This window comes from Pipistrellus hanaki (genome assembly GCF_964339955.1).
Source record: "Pipistrellus hanaki genome assembly, chromosome: 3".
NCBI classification, from domain to species: Eukaryota; Metazoa; Chordata; class Mammalia; order Chiroptera; family Vespertilionidae; genus Pipistrellus; species Pipistrellus hanaki.
Window position 1 is genome coordinate 50,356,116 of NC_140505.1, and position 16,758 is coordinate 50,372,873.

Genomic DNA, 16,758 nt, shown 5'->3' on the forward strand with positions numbered 1-16,758 from the left:
AAGCGTCTGAAAATCTTCTAGTGGAAAGATGCCCTACATTTGTAAATATCAGTATAGGTTCAGTACACCTACATTCCTGCAGTACTTCAAGTTCATGAGCTTTAGAGACAAACCCCTTTGCAAATGCCCTCCTCTGTTACTTAACTAATTGTATAGCCATAGGCAAGTTACTTAACTTCTCTAAGCCTAATGTCTTCATCTGAAAGATAATTCGTGACCCAAAGGTTGTTGTGAAGGTTGAAAAGACATGTGTGAAATATTAACCCTTGTGATTGGTACAAAATAAGTACTAGAGAATATTTAATCATATTTTTAATCTCAGTTGATTTTTTTGAACTTCAAGTACAGCATTTCTTTTACTTTAAATTATATTTTGCTATTAGAATTTACATTCAGTATTAGTTAGTATTAGTTTCAGATGTACAGCATAGAGGTTAGAAAATAATTTACTTTATGAAATGTTTTCCCCCCAATATTTCCAGTATTTACTAGGCACCTTATATAGTTATTACAATACTAGGGGCCCAGTGCACAAAATTCATGCATGGAGGGTGGGGGGTGGTCCCTCAGCCCCACCTGCACCCTCTCCAATCCAGGATTCCTGAGGGGATGTCCAACTGCCAGGTTAGGTCTGATCCTGCAGAGTTCAGGCCTAAACCGCCAGTGGGACATCCTTCTCATAATCTGGGACAGCTGGCTCCTAACCACTCACCTGCCTGCCTGCCTGATGCCTTTAACTGTGCTCTCCTGCTGGCCTGATTATCCCTAACTGCCTCTGCCTCAGCCCCTGCCACCATGGCTTTGTCCAGAAAACATCCGGTCTATCCAGTCTAATTAGCATATTACTCTTTTATTAGTATAGATTATTGACTATATTCGCTATGCTGTTCTCTACATTCCTATGATTATTTTGTAACTACTGATTTGTACTTTTTAATGCCTTCACCTTTATAACCCAGTCACTCAAAACACCTCCCCTCTGACCACTATCATTTTGCTCTCTTTATCTGTGTGTCTTTTTCTTTTTTTAATATATTTTTATTGATTTCAGAGAGGAAGGGAGAGGGAGAGAGATAGAAACATCAATGATGAGAGAATCATTGATTGGCTGCCTTCTGCACGCCCCCTACTGGGGATTGAGCCTGCAACCTGGGCATGTGCCCTTGACAGGAATCAAATCTGGGACCCTTCAGTCTGCACCACTGCTCTATCCACTGAGCCATACTGGCTAGGGCTCTGTATGTCTTTTTAAATTTTATTCATTAATTTTGTTCTTTAGCTACCTATAAGTGAAATTATATGATATTTGTCTTTCTTTGACTGACTTATTTTACTGAGCATATACCTTCTAGGTCCATCTATGCTGTTGCAAATGGTAAAATCTCATTCTTTTTTTATGACGGAGTAATATTGTATACTATGTACCACCACTTTTTTCATCACTCACCTATTGATGAGCACTTGAGTTAATTCCATATCTACTTAGCTATTATAAATAACACAGCATGAACAGAGGGATGCATATAGTCTTTTGAATTGGTGTTTTGGGTTTCTTTAGATACGTACCCAAAAGTGAAATTGCTGGGTCATAAGGCAGTTCCATTTTTAATTTTTTGAGAAACCTCCATACCATTACCATAATGACTATTCCCACCAAAAGTGCAGGAGTGTTCGCTTTTTCCCACATCCTGGCCAACACTTGTCATTTCTGAATTTGTTGATGAGAGACAGTTATTCTGACGGGTCTAAAGTGCTATCTCATTACAGCTTTAATTTGCATTTCTCTGATGATCAGTGACATTAGACATCTTTTCACGTGTCTGTTGGCCGTCAGTTTGTCCCCTTTAGAGAAGTGTGTATGCACTGTTTAATTGGATTTTTGTGGGGTTTTTAGTGTTGAGATGTGTGAGTTTTTAATACATTTTGGATAAATTATCACAATCTATTTTTTCTTGTAAAAAGCAACTAAGTGTTTTATAGGACCTAAGAAAAGGAGAGACCCACAAGATGAGAGAAATCTTAAAGCAATGCTAAGCTGAAATGACCAATTTATGCATCTCGACAGACTACTGTTAAAATTTTGTTATGAATTTATTCACTTACTTATATTTCAAAATGTTGGTGTCTCTTACAACCTGCAGTGTCTTAAATGTTCAGAAATATGTCAGTTGTGATATTCAGAGAAATGGGCAATATTCAAAGTATCAAGGATAGATTAAATTTTTTCTAGCTCTTAAAAAAACTGGTGGTGAGGAAGTGTTCTGGAAAGTCAAAAATCTAGACTGAGGAAAGTTTTATTCAGGAGAGTTTAAGGATGGACCAATCCGGCTGAACTGCACATGAATGTAAGGGAGAAGTAGAAATGAAGACTAGGAAGATAGATTTGGCCTCAACTCTGAGGAATCTGACTGTCACACTAAAGAACCTGTATTTGGTTCTAACCTGTCTGCCAATGTCTATTTTGGGCCATTCCATAACATTTTCCAGCTGACCGTAAGAGTGGTCCTTCAAAAGTTTATCCTAAACACTGATCCCTTGTTAAATAGATTTGATGATGAATTTCTTTTGCTCTTTGAACAAAGTTGTATTTCTTTCAATATCTTGAATAATCTGGTTCTTCACTCCAATACCTATTCTTTTGCCCCTTTACTCATGAGCCCTAAGGGTCTGCCTCTCTCTTTTTCTGATGTCATCCTTCACAAATACTACTGCCTTTCCATGGAATCTTAGCCTCATCCCACACCCATTCACCTGATATACTCTTATACTTCTTTCAAGATTCAGTGAAAATGTCACCTCTCAGGGAATCTCCTTCTAACCCCGATTTTAGATAATGTCCTCTTGTGATTTGCTGTCATATTATTCAGGCTTTTTCTTTCATAGCACATATTATAAATGTAGATATATAATTATCTGTGTGATTATTTCATTTTTCTCTCCTTTAGATCTTTTTAATTTGCTTTACATCTGGATTTTGAGGACTGCGGTTAGCATCTAATACATAGGAGGAGATCAATAAGTATTTGATGAATAAATGAATGAATTAATTAAATAAATAAAAAGTAAAAATAATGAATGAATTAAATAAAATTTTCTGATGCTGTCTAAGAAAGAAGAGGTATGAAGCTGTAGCCATTTTGAAAAACTCAGTTGATTATTTTATGTGGAATGAATTTGAAAGAAAGAATTTAGTTAAAGAAAAACTTATCCTTTCCTCTTTTCATGGCCATTTGTTGAGGGGCAATTATATCATGTTATTGCTTATACTTACACTATCTTTCTCCTGAAATAATTATAAGGTTCTTAAAGACAGGATAAGGACTTCTTTGTGTCTGCAGCATTCATCACCATACCTGGCTCAACGTGGATACTCTGTAAGTTTCATTTGAATGAATGGGCTTTTATTAACCACAATCCCACCATTAGAGAGATAGGTTTACTATGATTTTACATGTATGTATTTCTTATTTTAGACATTCATGACCTTTCAAAATATTTTTTGATAGCTGAGCAGTCTCTGCATCTACCTCATCAATCCAAATAAAAATATGGACTAGACTTCCCTAGTGGTGGCAATGAATTAGATCACAAAATTGGACAAAGTTTTATCAAGTTTTTTAAACTTTTGGTAGTGGTCAAATGAAACTACCAATGATTTCCCTCATTAATTCCTTCACTGCCCCAACGTACTCAGCTAGCTGAAAATAAAACTACCTTCAAACATCCTGAAGATGCCAAATCTAGTAGAGAAATATTTACAAAAAAAAAAAAAAGGCAGTGGGAGGGGGAAAAGAGAGAATAAAACAACTTGAATTTCTGATCATCCTAGGTTGGACTTCTCAAAAGTAACTGTGCACACCCACCACCTGGGGATCCTGATAAAATGCAGATTCTGAACAATAGGTCAAGGGAGGGCTCTGAGATTCTGCATTTCTAAAAAGCTCCCTGTGGTACTAGTCTTGAGATCTTGTGGGTCTGCTGATCACCCCTTGAGTAGTGCATTAGTCAAGGTTCTCCAGAGAAAAGGAACCAGTAGAATACTTATTTTAAGGAGTTCACTCATGTGATTATGGAGGCTCGCAAACCCAAAGCTGTAGGCGAGACCAGCAGGCTAGCAACCAGGGAAGAGCCAATATTGCAGTTCAAGTTTAAAGGCATCTGCTGGCAAAACGTCCTTCTTTCATGGAGGAAGTATGTAAATATTAAGACCTTCAGCTGATTGGATGAGGTTCACCCACATTATGGAGGGCAATCCATAGTCTGCAGATTTAATTGTTAATCTCAACTAAAAAAAAAAAAAAAAAAAAAAAAAAAGTACCTTCACAGAAATACAGAATAATGTTTGACCAAATATCTAGATACCATGGATCGGCCAAGTTGACATATAAAACTCACCATCACAAGCAAAAAGGACCTAGGGAAACACTTAGTTTTCTTTCTTCCTTCCTTCCTTCCTTCCTTCCTTCCTTCCTTCCTTCCTTCCTTCCTTCCTTCCTTCCTTCCTTCCTTCCTTTCTTTCTTTCTTCCTTCCTTCCTTCCTTCCTTCCTTTCTTTTTTTCTTTAACACTTGGTTCTTAATTAGAATAGTTATGTCTGATTTGCTTTATCAATACATCATGAACTCACTGCGTGGTGACAAAAGGATGGGACTTTAAAAAATGGTACATTTGCCGAAGCCTGTTTGGCTCAGTGGTAGAGCGTCGGACTGTAGACTGAAAGGTCCCAGGTTCGATTCCGGTCAAGGGCATGTACATTGGTTGCGGGCACATCCCCGGTAGGGGGTGTGCAAGAGGCAGCTGGTCAATGTTTCTCTCTCATTGACGTTTCTAGCTCTCTATCTCTCTCCCTTCCTCCTCTCTGTGAAATATCAATAAAATATATTTTTAAAAAAAATGGTACATTAAACCTCCTGTATTAAGCAGAAAGCCCATGTTAAAAAAATATATAAAATACTTTTCTGAAAACTGATATATTTATAATATCACTGTGTATGTAAATAACTTTATAATAGAACAATTTAATGTCTGAACTACCTATTAGAGCTTCAGTGGGTCTCTAGGAAAGCACCAACATTTTTATTTTGATGCAATACCAACATAGCAGTCAAAATCATTAACGTTTGAACTTGATGGCTTCTCATGTTGGCTGGAGGCCTTGGGATGGTTAATCAACATCTCTGAGCATCAATTTACTCACATATAAAAGAGGAATTAAAACTATTCTTTTTGTAAATTGTTTCACAATTAAAACTATGGCATATCACCTCTGCCTTTATTAAGTTATATAGTTTTTGAAATCCTTGACAAGGCAAGGGCCATTTTGTCCCCAGTATCGAACACATGCCTTGGATTTGCAATGTTTTGTGGCATGAATGCATGCCAATAAACTAAGCACTTACTGAATGGCAGCTTTGGTTGTTAGGCAGCCACTGCACTTCCTTTGTAGGGTGAAGCAGGATAGAAATCAAACGATTTTAGATTAAATAAGATTATGTAGCAATGTATCCTACTTCTGTTTTATACCCTGACTTTTAGACAGAGACCTTAATGTGGAAATTAGGGCCACATCTGTGTAAATTATAGTAACTCATTACATCTTATGGTAATGACTTACATTACAGTACTCTACTGTTGACTTGTTGCTTTCACATACAGTATCTCATTTGACTTTTGATCCTCACAGCTGGCCCTGAGATGCTTGTAGGACAGACATTAATATTCTTATTTTACATAAGAGAAAATTGGAGTTTCTGTAGATGGGAGAATCATATAATAAGCTCCAAATTACATAGTAAGCAAGTGAAAATTTCTTCAAGCCCAGACTTTTGATTCCAAGTCTGATAGTTTGCTTATATCACAGTTATTTCTTTCTATCAGTGCTTGAAGAAAAATAGCTGTTAAATGCATTCTTCATTGATAATATTTTTGCTCTGGCATCTTTATACATGGGCAACAAATTATTATTTAAAATTAGGATATTCCAAGCTAACTTCTTACATGAGGCCTAATAGCATTTTTGTTCTAATTATCATCACCACTGCTATTATTCCTTCAAATCAGTTCATTAGTCACGATATCATCGAGTTACTCTCAGCAATTCTAATCCTACAAAAGAATACACAGACCTTTTTATTTTTGTCATGCAAATTCTTAATTTGGAAACATATCTGAAGAGAAAGCCATGAAAATACATTTTTGAACCTTTCTCTGTGTTACAATGAATGAACCAAAATCTGAAAGTTGAACAACATAAAATAGTTCTTCCATGGTCTTTAAATTTAAGAACAATTTATGTAATAGTTTACTCAAAAACTTTCATTAAATTTTTGGTCAGCTATCATTTGAAAACATACCATTTTAACTTTAATTGATTTTTTTAACCCTAATAACTATAGAATGCAATTATTTTGTGATTCTAAAAATAAGACTAATCTAAAAAATAGGAGTTTTGGACTTAAAAACTAAAACACTTAATTTTGTATTTTATTTGAATTTGATAGAACCTGTAAATAAAGGTTGTCCCCAAAATATACTGAAGTTAAAATAGTGAACTTCCCAACTTCTAGATTGGCTACTACTATAGCTTTCTTTTCTCCCCTAGAGAAAATGAAAAGATGCTGCCTATTGGGTATGACAGATCCATTTTTATTGTTTTAATTTGTTGTCTGTCTCATATATTATTAAGCTCAAAGATTCTGCAAATGTGCTTACCAAAAAAAAAAAAAAAAAAAAAAGAATCAACTTAAACGCTTTCCAAGTTCAACAGATCTGCAGGTATATCGAGATATATAGAATTATCTGCTTGTCCTGTTACCCTGCTCCCTCACCCTCACCCCCACCCCCCACCCCAAAAAAAAGGTCTGCTTTTCTAGGACTTTAAGTTTATTTATTTATTTTTTTACAAAGGAAGTTCTTATACATACATTGAAGGGAGAGATGAGACATGGGGTTTGACTTAAAATGCCAAACCTTCTCTAAGTTACCTGCTTAAATTCTTGGAACCCAGCCTAAACTTTAAGTAGCAATTTAAACAGTAAATAAATTCTGCTAATGGCTATTAGATTGCTAGCTGGGGAGATTAGTATAGGGAGTAATTCTAATTAAATAGAGAACACTGAAGAGAGTGGAAACATTTCAAAAGCTGATTTTTGTCTCCCAGGCCTCATTAGGAATATAAAATCAGTGTTGTGAGAAGGACAACCTTTCAAAAGACTGCTCTTTTGCCATAAAGAGGTTATATAACCTTCATTTTCAAATTTTGCATTCCTTTTTTTCAGTAGCAAAGGGTATTTTTATTGCCCAAATCCAATTAAAGCCATGCTAAATCACCGTGTTCTATTTCAAGTTAACAATAATTTATGTCCCATTTAGACACATAAAAAAGCTGACTTCAGTCACTGTAGTAAAATGGAAGAACCCAGAGTCCTGCCGCCCAGTAGTTCTTAGATAAGGCCTACAGCAATGGGTGCCTGGCTCTTCTCCCTGCCTTCTGTACCCAGAGCTCACACATCTTGCAGCCTGCTAGGTGTGATTCCTAAACAGAAGTGGAGAAGAAAATGAGGGTGGAGTCACTAAGCAATTGATTTGGTTTTCAGGACAGTCTCATCAATTCAAAGTTTAATTGCATAATTCACTGAGTTAATAAAAACAGCAGCTGAATTTTATAGTAAGCAAAACTATGAAAGTTTACAGAAGAAAATCTTATAATTTCCTCAGTCCCTTTCTCTACTAATAGGAGTTAGCACTATCTGCATCTCTTGCCTCGATTCTTTGACCCGTGTTTGTTTAGCAGGTATTCAAAACACTAAGTACTGCCCGGCCAGTGTGGCTCAGTGGTTGAGCATCTATCCGTGAACCAGGAGGTCACTGTTGGATTCCTGGCCAGGGCACATGCCCGGGTTGCAGCCTTGGCATGCAGGAGGCAGCCAGTCGATGATGATTCTCTCTCTTTGTTGATTCTTCTCTCTCTCTCCCTCTCTTTTCTCTCTCTGAAATCAATTAAAACACACACACACACACACACACATACACACACACACACATAAAAAAAATAACAAAAGTACTTAATACAAGAGAGGCTCTAGTTCATTCATTTTTAAATGTATTATAATGGTGATAATTAGACATTGAGAAAAGAAAAAATTACTTTTGCTGAAACCTGTTTGGCTCAGTGGATAGAATGTAGGCCTGTGCACTGAAGGGTCCCAGGTTCGATTCTAGTCAAGGGCATGTACCTTGGTTGTGCCATATCCCTGCAGGAGGTGGCTGATTGATATTTCTCTCTCATCGATGTTTCTAGCTCCCTAGCTCCCTCCTTTCCCCTCTGTAAAAAAATTAATAATAATAATAATAAATATATATAAGTTATTTTTCAATTACAGTTCACATTCAATATTATTTTGTATTATTTTCAGGTGTATCACATAGTGGTTAGGCAATCATGTACTTTATAGTGTGGTCTCCTGATATTTCAAGTAACTACCTGGTCCCATACCTAGTTATTACAATATTATTGACCATATTCCCTATGCTATAGTTTACATCTCTGTGACTCTTCTGTAACTAACAATTTGTACTTCTTAACTCCATCTTTTTCACCCTACCGCCCCAAGCCCCCTCTCCTCTGTCCACCATCACTGTGTTCTTTGTATCTTTTATTTTGTTTATTTTGTTCTTTAGATTTCACATGTAAGTGAAATCATGTGGTATTTACCTTTCTCTGTCTGCCTTTTTTCACTTATATAAGCCAAGAAAGAAATTACTTTTAAATTTTAAACATCAAGGTCTGGGGAATCTCTCCAAGAGAAAGATATTGATGTTCCCTGTAGCACTCACTGCCCTGAGCATGAGGTAATGACCTACCAGCATCTTAGCCAGAAGGAAGGAAGGGTCAGGTGCCTGGTTCTACTGCCTTCTCTCCTTCACTCAGTTGCTCCCACTCCTGTTTCTCCACGTGGAACCACAACAGATTAAACTACAGTATTGTCACGTCAATATTGTCAGTGTAGGTTGAACTTTTACAGGAAATATATGTGCTGGTGGGAAGCACACTATTAACACTCCTCTGAATCATTTTATTTATTAGTTTATTTGTTTATTTTACTAAAGGAGTAATTTTCTACAAAAATAAGTAGTTCAGTTTACTTATTTGTTCTACTTATTTGTTGGTGCAGTGTCCCAGAAAGAACATGAGCTTTGAAGTCTGTAATATCCTAATTTGATCTCTACCAGAAGAAAACTGTGTGACCCTGGGTGAGTGTTTAACCTCTCAGAGTTTCTTTATCCTTATTGAAGGAAAAAGTACTACCTCTCATGCTTTATAAGAATTCATGATAAGATAAGGTATGTGCACTTTTAAGCACATTACCTAGCTCCTGGTAGGTGGTTGGTAAATGTGAGTTCCTTTTTATCTCCAATTGTCTTCATATCTCCTAATCAAATCAATCTCTGATATGACAGTCTGTGCCTCTACTGATACGATGGCTTTGATGTTTTAGCTTTGGATTTGTGGTTAAGCAAGTTATGATGGCTGAATAGCTGCCTTTTAATTCTCTTCCTGCTCTAGTGTCCTTCTCATTCTGCTCATGAGGAAGGGTTGTGATGAAATCAACACCCCTTTTGAGGAGTCACATTGTTTCTCTCCTAGGGTGACCAGCATTTCCCAGGATTGCTCATGGATCAGGGAATTAGCTTAAATTCTGGATGGACCCCTGAGGCTAGTTTTGAGACACTAGGGTGATGGTATTACCTGAGGCATAATCACATGGTGATAGCTCTCCAAGCTCTAGCAATCTCAATGTCTCTGCCAAATATAATTGATGGGAACCCTTTCTTTCCTGGAACATAATTACACTGTTATGTCCTTAGAGAACAAATTTAGCCTCTGATAACACATCCTCCTACACCAGAGGACAGGGTCTGGCCTTGCACCATGAAGAGGAATTCTGGGATCTAGTCCTATCAGACCGGCCATGCATGTAAAACAATGGCAGCATGGGGTCCTGGACCTCCTGAAGGATAGATACACATTCATGCTAGAGCCAATGTTTTTTACACCCTCCCACATACCTAGTCCTATGGTCAATAATGCAATCTATGGGTATAAGGAGACCAAAGTGAGTAAAGTGTGTCCTATCCAAGGTCATTGTATTATTTATATTATCCCAGATTTCCTTTCTCTATCTCTCACCTGCAGGAGTTGGAATCTATGAGTATAAATTACTCACTGAAAAACAATGATAAAGATGTTAGGTTTCAGGGAAACCTGGAATTTCATGAAGCAGGGACATATCTTACAGATAAAATTCCAGGGCAACAAAGGCACATCAAGAAAGGGTGCCTTGCCCTTCTGTCATGGATGGCTCTGTGGTTGAGGGTCAACCTATGAACCAAGAGGTCATGGTTTGATTCCTGGTCAGGACATATGCCCAGATTACAGGCTCAATACCCAGTCTGAGGTAGCAAATCAATGATTTTTTTTGTGCAGGAGGTAGCAAATCAATGATTTTTTTCTCATCATTAATGTTTCTATCTCTCTCTCCCTCTCCCTTCCTCTCTGAAATCAGTCTATCTATCTATCTATCTATCTATCTATCTATCTATCTATCTATCACCTATCTTCTATCTACCTACCTACCTATCTATCATCTATCTATCTATCATCTATCTATAGTATACATATTTATCCTACTTAATAAAAGAGAAACATGCAAATTGACCATACCTCCACTACACCCACCAGCCATGCACAACAGCCAATCAGGAATAAGTATTCAAATTAAACAAACCAAGATGGTGATTAATTTGCATATCCAGGCATGCAGTGAAGACTGAAGACAGCATAGAAGGAAGCCAAGCTCTGTAGAAGGGAGTGAAGCTTCGAAGAAGCAAGCAAGCAGGGCAGTGGAGAAGAGAGGGAAGCAGGTGTGGCAGAGTTAGGGAAGGAAGCAGGAGGGATGGGGGAGAAGGGAGGGAAGCAGGCCAGGCTTCAGGAAGCCCTACTGCAGGAATCTTCCTGCAACAGGCCTCTAATATATATATTAGATATATATAAAAGTCTAAGCAACCAATCGCTATGATATGCACTGACCATCAGGGGACAAACACTCAAAACATAGGATGGGCTCCCTCTTGTCTGTATCAGGCCTGTGGGGATTGGGCCAAAACCAGCTATCTGACATCCCCTGAGGGGTCCTGGATTGTGAGAGGATGCATTCCAGGCTGAGGGACCCCACTGGTGCACAAATCCTTGCACCAGGTTTCTAATATATATATATATGAAATGGTGCTTTATAAAATGGAACTATTTTTCACTTGTTTGATTGTGCAAATAAATATCTTGTTCATTTGTTTAAATACAGTAAATTATTGAGAGTAAATAACTTACACAAATGCTTTGCACCTTGGCTGTGAAGCTATCCCTCTACAAAGGGTACTTGTGGATATTGTTCATAAGTGATAAAATGTGGAATAAACAGAGTAATCATGAGGAGAACTGGATTCTGATACTGACTGTTGCTAACTGTGTAACAGCAGGCAAGTCATTAATGCAGTTTGCCTCATGTGAAGTAGGAGAATTGAATTAATACATGATCACTAAAATCCAGTACAGAAATAAAAGGCTCTATTTTTAGTAAAGGGCGAAATAAAACTTGGCAATTGCCAAACTCTGGCATCATTTTCCTATCTAGTTACAAAGAAGCAGTTCTTCAATTTCTTTAACTATTCCTACCTCCCAAAAGTGCACTCTCAACCCTCCACGTTATCCATGAACATAGGACATGAAATTTTCAACTTAGAATAAGTGAATATTCTTTGGTGTTTATTTTACTTGATTTATTATACCATTAAAAAAAAAAAAAAGATAAAGACAGGGAGTCAATTTAAAGGAGATTTGCTTAAGTGAATACTCTAGCTTAGTGAATAAATTTATTGTGAGTAAGTGCTATTCTCTATTTAAAAGGGTTACTTTTCAGGGGAAACCAAGATGGCAGCATAAGTAAATACCTAAACTGCTATCTTGCACAACAATTTCAAAACTACAACTAAAAGACAAAACGGACATCATCCAGAACCACAGGAAGGCTGGCTAAGTGGAAATGCTACAACTAGAAGGAAAGAAAAAGCACATGGAGACTCAGAGGAGCTGCAGGTGGCAGAGGTATGGAGATGCATGTGCTCGGAGAGGACTGGCAACTGAGTGTGCGGCTGGCTTTCTCTAGTGGGAGGGAGACAAAAGCTCCTGAGTGCTCTGAATTCCAGTTCTGGGTGAGACTCTGGGGACCCAGACTCATTCAGGGAAAAACTGGACTGTCAGGAAAGAGAAAAGCACTCAGAGGAACTGCAGAAGGCAGAGGTACGGAGGCATGCTCGCGGAAAGGGTGGGCAACTGAGTTTGCGGCTGGCTTTCTCAAGCAGGAGGGAGACACAAGCTCCTTACTGCTCAGAACTCCAGTTCTGGGCGAGACTCTGGGGACCCAGAGGCAATTGGGGAGAAAGTGGACTGTCTGGCAGCAGGCAAAACTCAAGGGCGGCTTTCTCTCAGAGGTGCTTGCAGCGATTACCATGGGACACTGAGACACAGGGGCCTCTTAGGACAGGGTTGACAAGAAGCCATTGCTGTTTGCTCTGCTCTGAGACTCCACCCCATCCAAGCTGAGCACAGAGGCTTTTGCTGTTAAAATAAACGGCCTTAAACACCCCTGACCTTTCTTTTATGTAATATGATCCAAGTATGAACATTGCTGAACACAAATTTAGCAACAGACTCTCCAGGGAGAGTGCAGGACACTGTTGTTAATTTTCTCAGAAGAATGAGTTTCCATTTCCGTTTCTGTTGCGTAAGGTTAAAGTCAGCCCAGCAGAATCCCTATTCCCCTTTTCTCATGGAAAGGCTATATTTCCTTCCAAACTCCTGTGAAAACTTCTCTAAACAACTGCCGACATTGGCTAGTGAAATTTCTAACCCTTTCTGAAAATAGCAAACAAAGGACAGGAAAAGCTTTAGAACATCCTTATTCAAAATGTTACTGTAATACTTCCTGGTTCTTTTTATTATTTTTTGATGCCTTTTTGATAGTATCATTTCTATATTCCCCTGAAAATTCACATTTCAATATTAGTGTTTCTGAAAAAAAAGCATTTCAATATTAGTATTTCTGGAAGAAAAAAAAGTGTAAAATATAAACTGAAAAGCAAAACACAATGGAAAGACCTCTTTAAGTTGTTTTAAGAAAACTTAATAGTGTTGAATAAACAGAACTATTTCCAGGAATAGCAATTCTTAGAGCATTTAAAAAAATAAAATGCAGCATAAAAATATGTTTCACAAATCACTGAGATGTATAAATAAAGGAAGCTATGTAACTTCCTAGATCAGAAAAAAAATTAATTTTAATTTATCTACTTGTAAAAGTAAATACACCATATCTGAAGTATAATTATAAAGTCACAAATAATTTATTCTTCAGAGTGGCAAACTTTTGAGTAATATCCAAATTTTTAGCACTGTAAATAATATATAATTTAAGATTTCATTCTTTAAGTTACAGGGATGATGAAAGATATTTTTCTTCTGAAATGTTGTCATAACTAGTTTATAAATTTGCTCAAGTTAAAAGCCAGATATTTCATAATTATATGATTAATGAGTCCGTTTCTTTAGTTTGTGGGTCAGAAAGGGGTCTGAGTTAAAGATTTCCTAGGATTTATGAAAAAGAAAACATATCCTTCCATCTCCTTTTCAGCCTAAGAAAGCCTAAGGCACCCCTCCTTAGTTCCTTAACACATTGCAGTCATTTGGAGATCTGGCGTAGAAGAGGTTAGAGCCCTTATTTTCCCATGGAGAGACTTCTGAAAATTTTCTTCCTTAAGCTTAGAATGATCACATAACTCTCCTGCACAAAATTCTCCCACATCAGTACACATCCTCTACAAGTTAACCCCTTCAATGATCCAGCTCTACCAACCACGGCACAATTTCTCTCCTTCCCACCCCAACTTTATCCCTCCCGTGAACACGCTAAGTTCCTGGAGTGGCATTCATCAACTATTATTCAAACTGTTCTCTTGGAATGGAATTCTCACCTTTTACAGCTCTTTCAACTGAATCTTTAAATTTCTCTGTGGTCAGTGAAAGCGATCCTGAGAGAAATGTTCATAACATTAAAGGCCTACCTCAAAAACAAAAACAAACAAACAAAAAAAACTTTTAATAAGTTATCTAACCCTACAACATAAAAAGTGAGAAAGAGAACAAGAAAATCCCAGAGCTATCAGAAGGGAGGAAATAATAAAGATCAAATTGGAAATGAGATAGAGACTAAAAAAAATACAAAAGATCAATAAAATGAAGAGCTGGTTCTTGGAAAAGATAAACAAGATAGAGGAACCTCTATCAGGACTCATCAAGAAATAACGCGAGAGGACCTAAATAAACAAAATCAGAAATGAAAAAGTTGAAGTAACAACTGACCTCAGAGAAATACAAAGGATTGTAAATAAATAAATAAATAAATACTATAAACAACTATTTTCCAACAAACTGGACATATTCCTAGAAAAATAAAATCTTCCAAAAGGAAAGAGGTGAAGTAACAAATGACCTCTCAGAAATACAAAGAATTGTAAAACAAATACTATGAACAACTATATTCCAACAAAATAGATATATTCCTAGAAAAATAAAATCCTCCAAAACTCAATCAGGGAGAATCAGTAAACCTGAATAGGCTGATAACTACTGATGAAATTGAAGTAGTAATAAAAAGACCTTCTAGCAAACAAAATCCCTGGTCTGGATAAGGGAGGTTTTATCAAACATTCAAAGAACTAACACCTATCCTCCTCAAACTATTCCAAAACATTCAAAAGGAAGAAACACTTCCACGCTCTTTCTATGAGGCCAGCATTATCATAAATTTAGCTATGATAAAGACACTACAAAGAAAGAGAATTACAAGCCAATATTACTGATGAACATAGATGCTAAAATCCTCAACAAAATGTTAGCTAAGCAAATCTAGCAATACATTAAAAAGATTATATGTCATGACCAAGTGAGATTTATTCTGGGGATGCAAGGCTGGTACAATATTTGCAAATCAATAAATGTGATACATCACATAAACAGATTGCAAGACAAAAATCACATGATCATGCTAATTGATGCAGAAAAAGCATTTGACAAAATCCAGCATCCTTTTTAAAAAAAATATTTTATTGATTTTTTTACAGAGAGGAATTGAGAGGGATAGAGAGTTAGAAACATTGATGAGAGAGAAAACATCGATCAGCTGCCTCCTGCACACCCCCCACTGGGAATGTGCCTGCAACCAAGGCACGTGCCCCCCACTGGAATCGAACCTGAGACCTTTCAGTCCACAGGCCGACGCTCTGTCCACTGAGCCAAAGTGGTTTTGGCCCAGCACCTTTTCTGATAAAAATTTTCAGCAAAGTAGGAATAGAAGGATTACCGTATACCTCTACATAATAAAAGCCATATATGACAAACATACAGCCAATGTCACACTCAATGGACAAAAACTAAAACCAGTTCCCCCAAGAGCAAGAACAAGACAGGGATGTCTGCTTTCACCACTCCTGTTCAATATAGTACCAGAAGTCCCAGTCATAGAGATCAGACAAGAAGAAAAAATAAAAGGCATCCAAATTGGAAAGGAGGAAGCAAAATTGTCATTATATGCAGATGACATGATATTGTACATATAAAATCCTAAAGACTCCATAAAAAAAAATACTAGATTTAATAAATGAATCTAGCAATGTTGCAGGATACAAAATTAACACCCAGAAATTAATGGCATTTTTATATACCAATAATGAACTCTCAGAAAGAGAAACTAAAAAATAAAAACAATCCCACTTACCATTGAAACAAAAAAATTTAAGATACTTAGGAATAAACTTAACCAATGAGGTAAAAGAATTGTACTCAGAAAACTACAAAACATTGAAAAAAGAGATAGAGGAAGATATAAACAAGTAGAAGAATATACCGTGTTCATGGATTAGTAGAATCAACTTAATTAAAATATAGATACTACCCAAAGCAATCCATAGATTTAATGCAATCCCTATTAAAATACCAAAGGCGTATTTCAAATATCTAAAACAAAACTCAAAAAATTTATGTGGAACCAAAAAAGACCCCTAATAGCCACAGCATTTTAAGAAAGAATAAAGTTGGAAGAATCATAATAACAGGTATCAAGTTATATTACAAAGCGATTGTACTCAAAACAGCCTGGTACTGGCACAAGAACAGACATATAGATTAGTGGAACAAATCAGAGAACTCAGAATTTGACCTAAGCTATTATACTTAATTTATATTTGATAAAGGAGGCAAGAACATAGAATGGAGTCAAGATAGTCAATAGTGTTGGGAAAATTGGACAGATACATGCAAAACAATGAAACTAGACCATAAACGTATACCATACACAAGAATAAACTTAAAATGGATAAAATACTTAAATGTTAAGTCGTGAAACCATAAAAATCTTAAAAAACATAGGCAGCAAAATCTCAGACACCTCTTGTAGCAATATGTTTAGGGATACATCTACGACAAAAGAAAGTAAAGAGAAAATAAATAGGACTACATCCAAGTAAAAAGCTGTGCACAGCAAAAGAAACCATCAACAAAATGAGAAGAAAGCCCACTGCACGGGAGAACATACTTGACAATGATAAATCTGATAAGGTGTTCATTTCCAAAATATATAGGGAAATCATA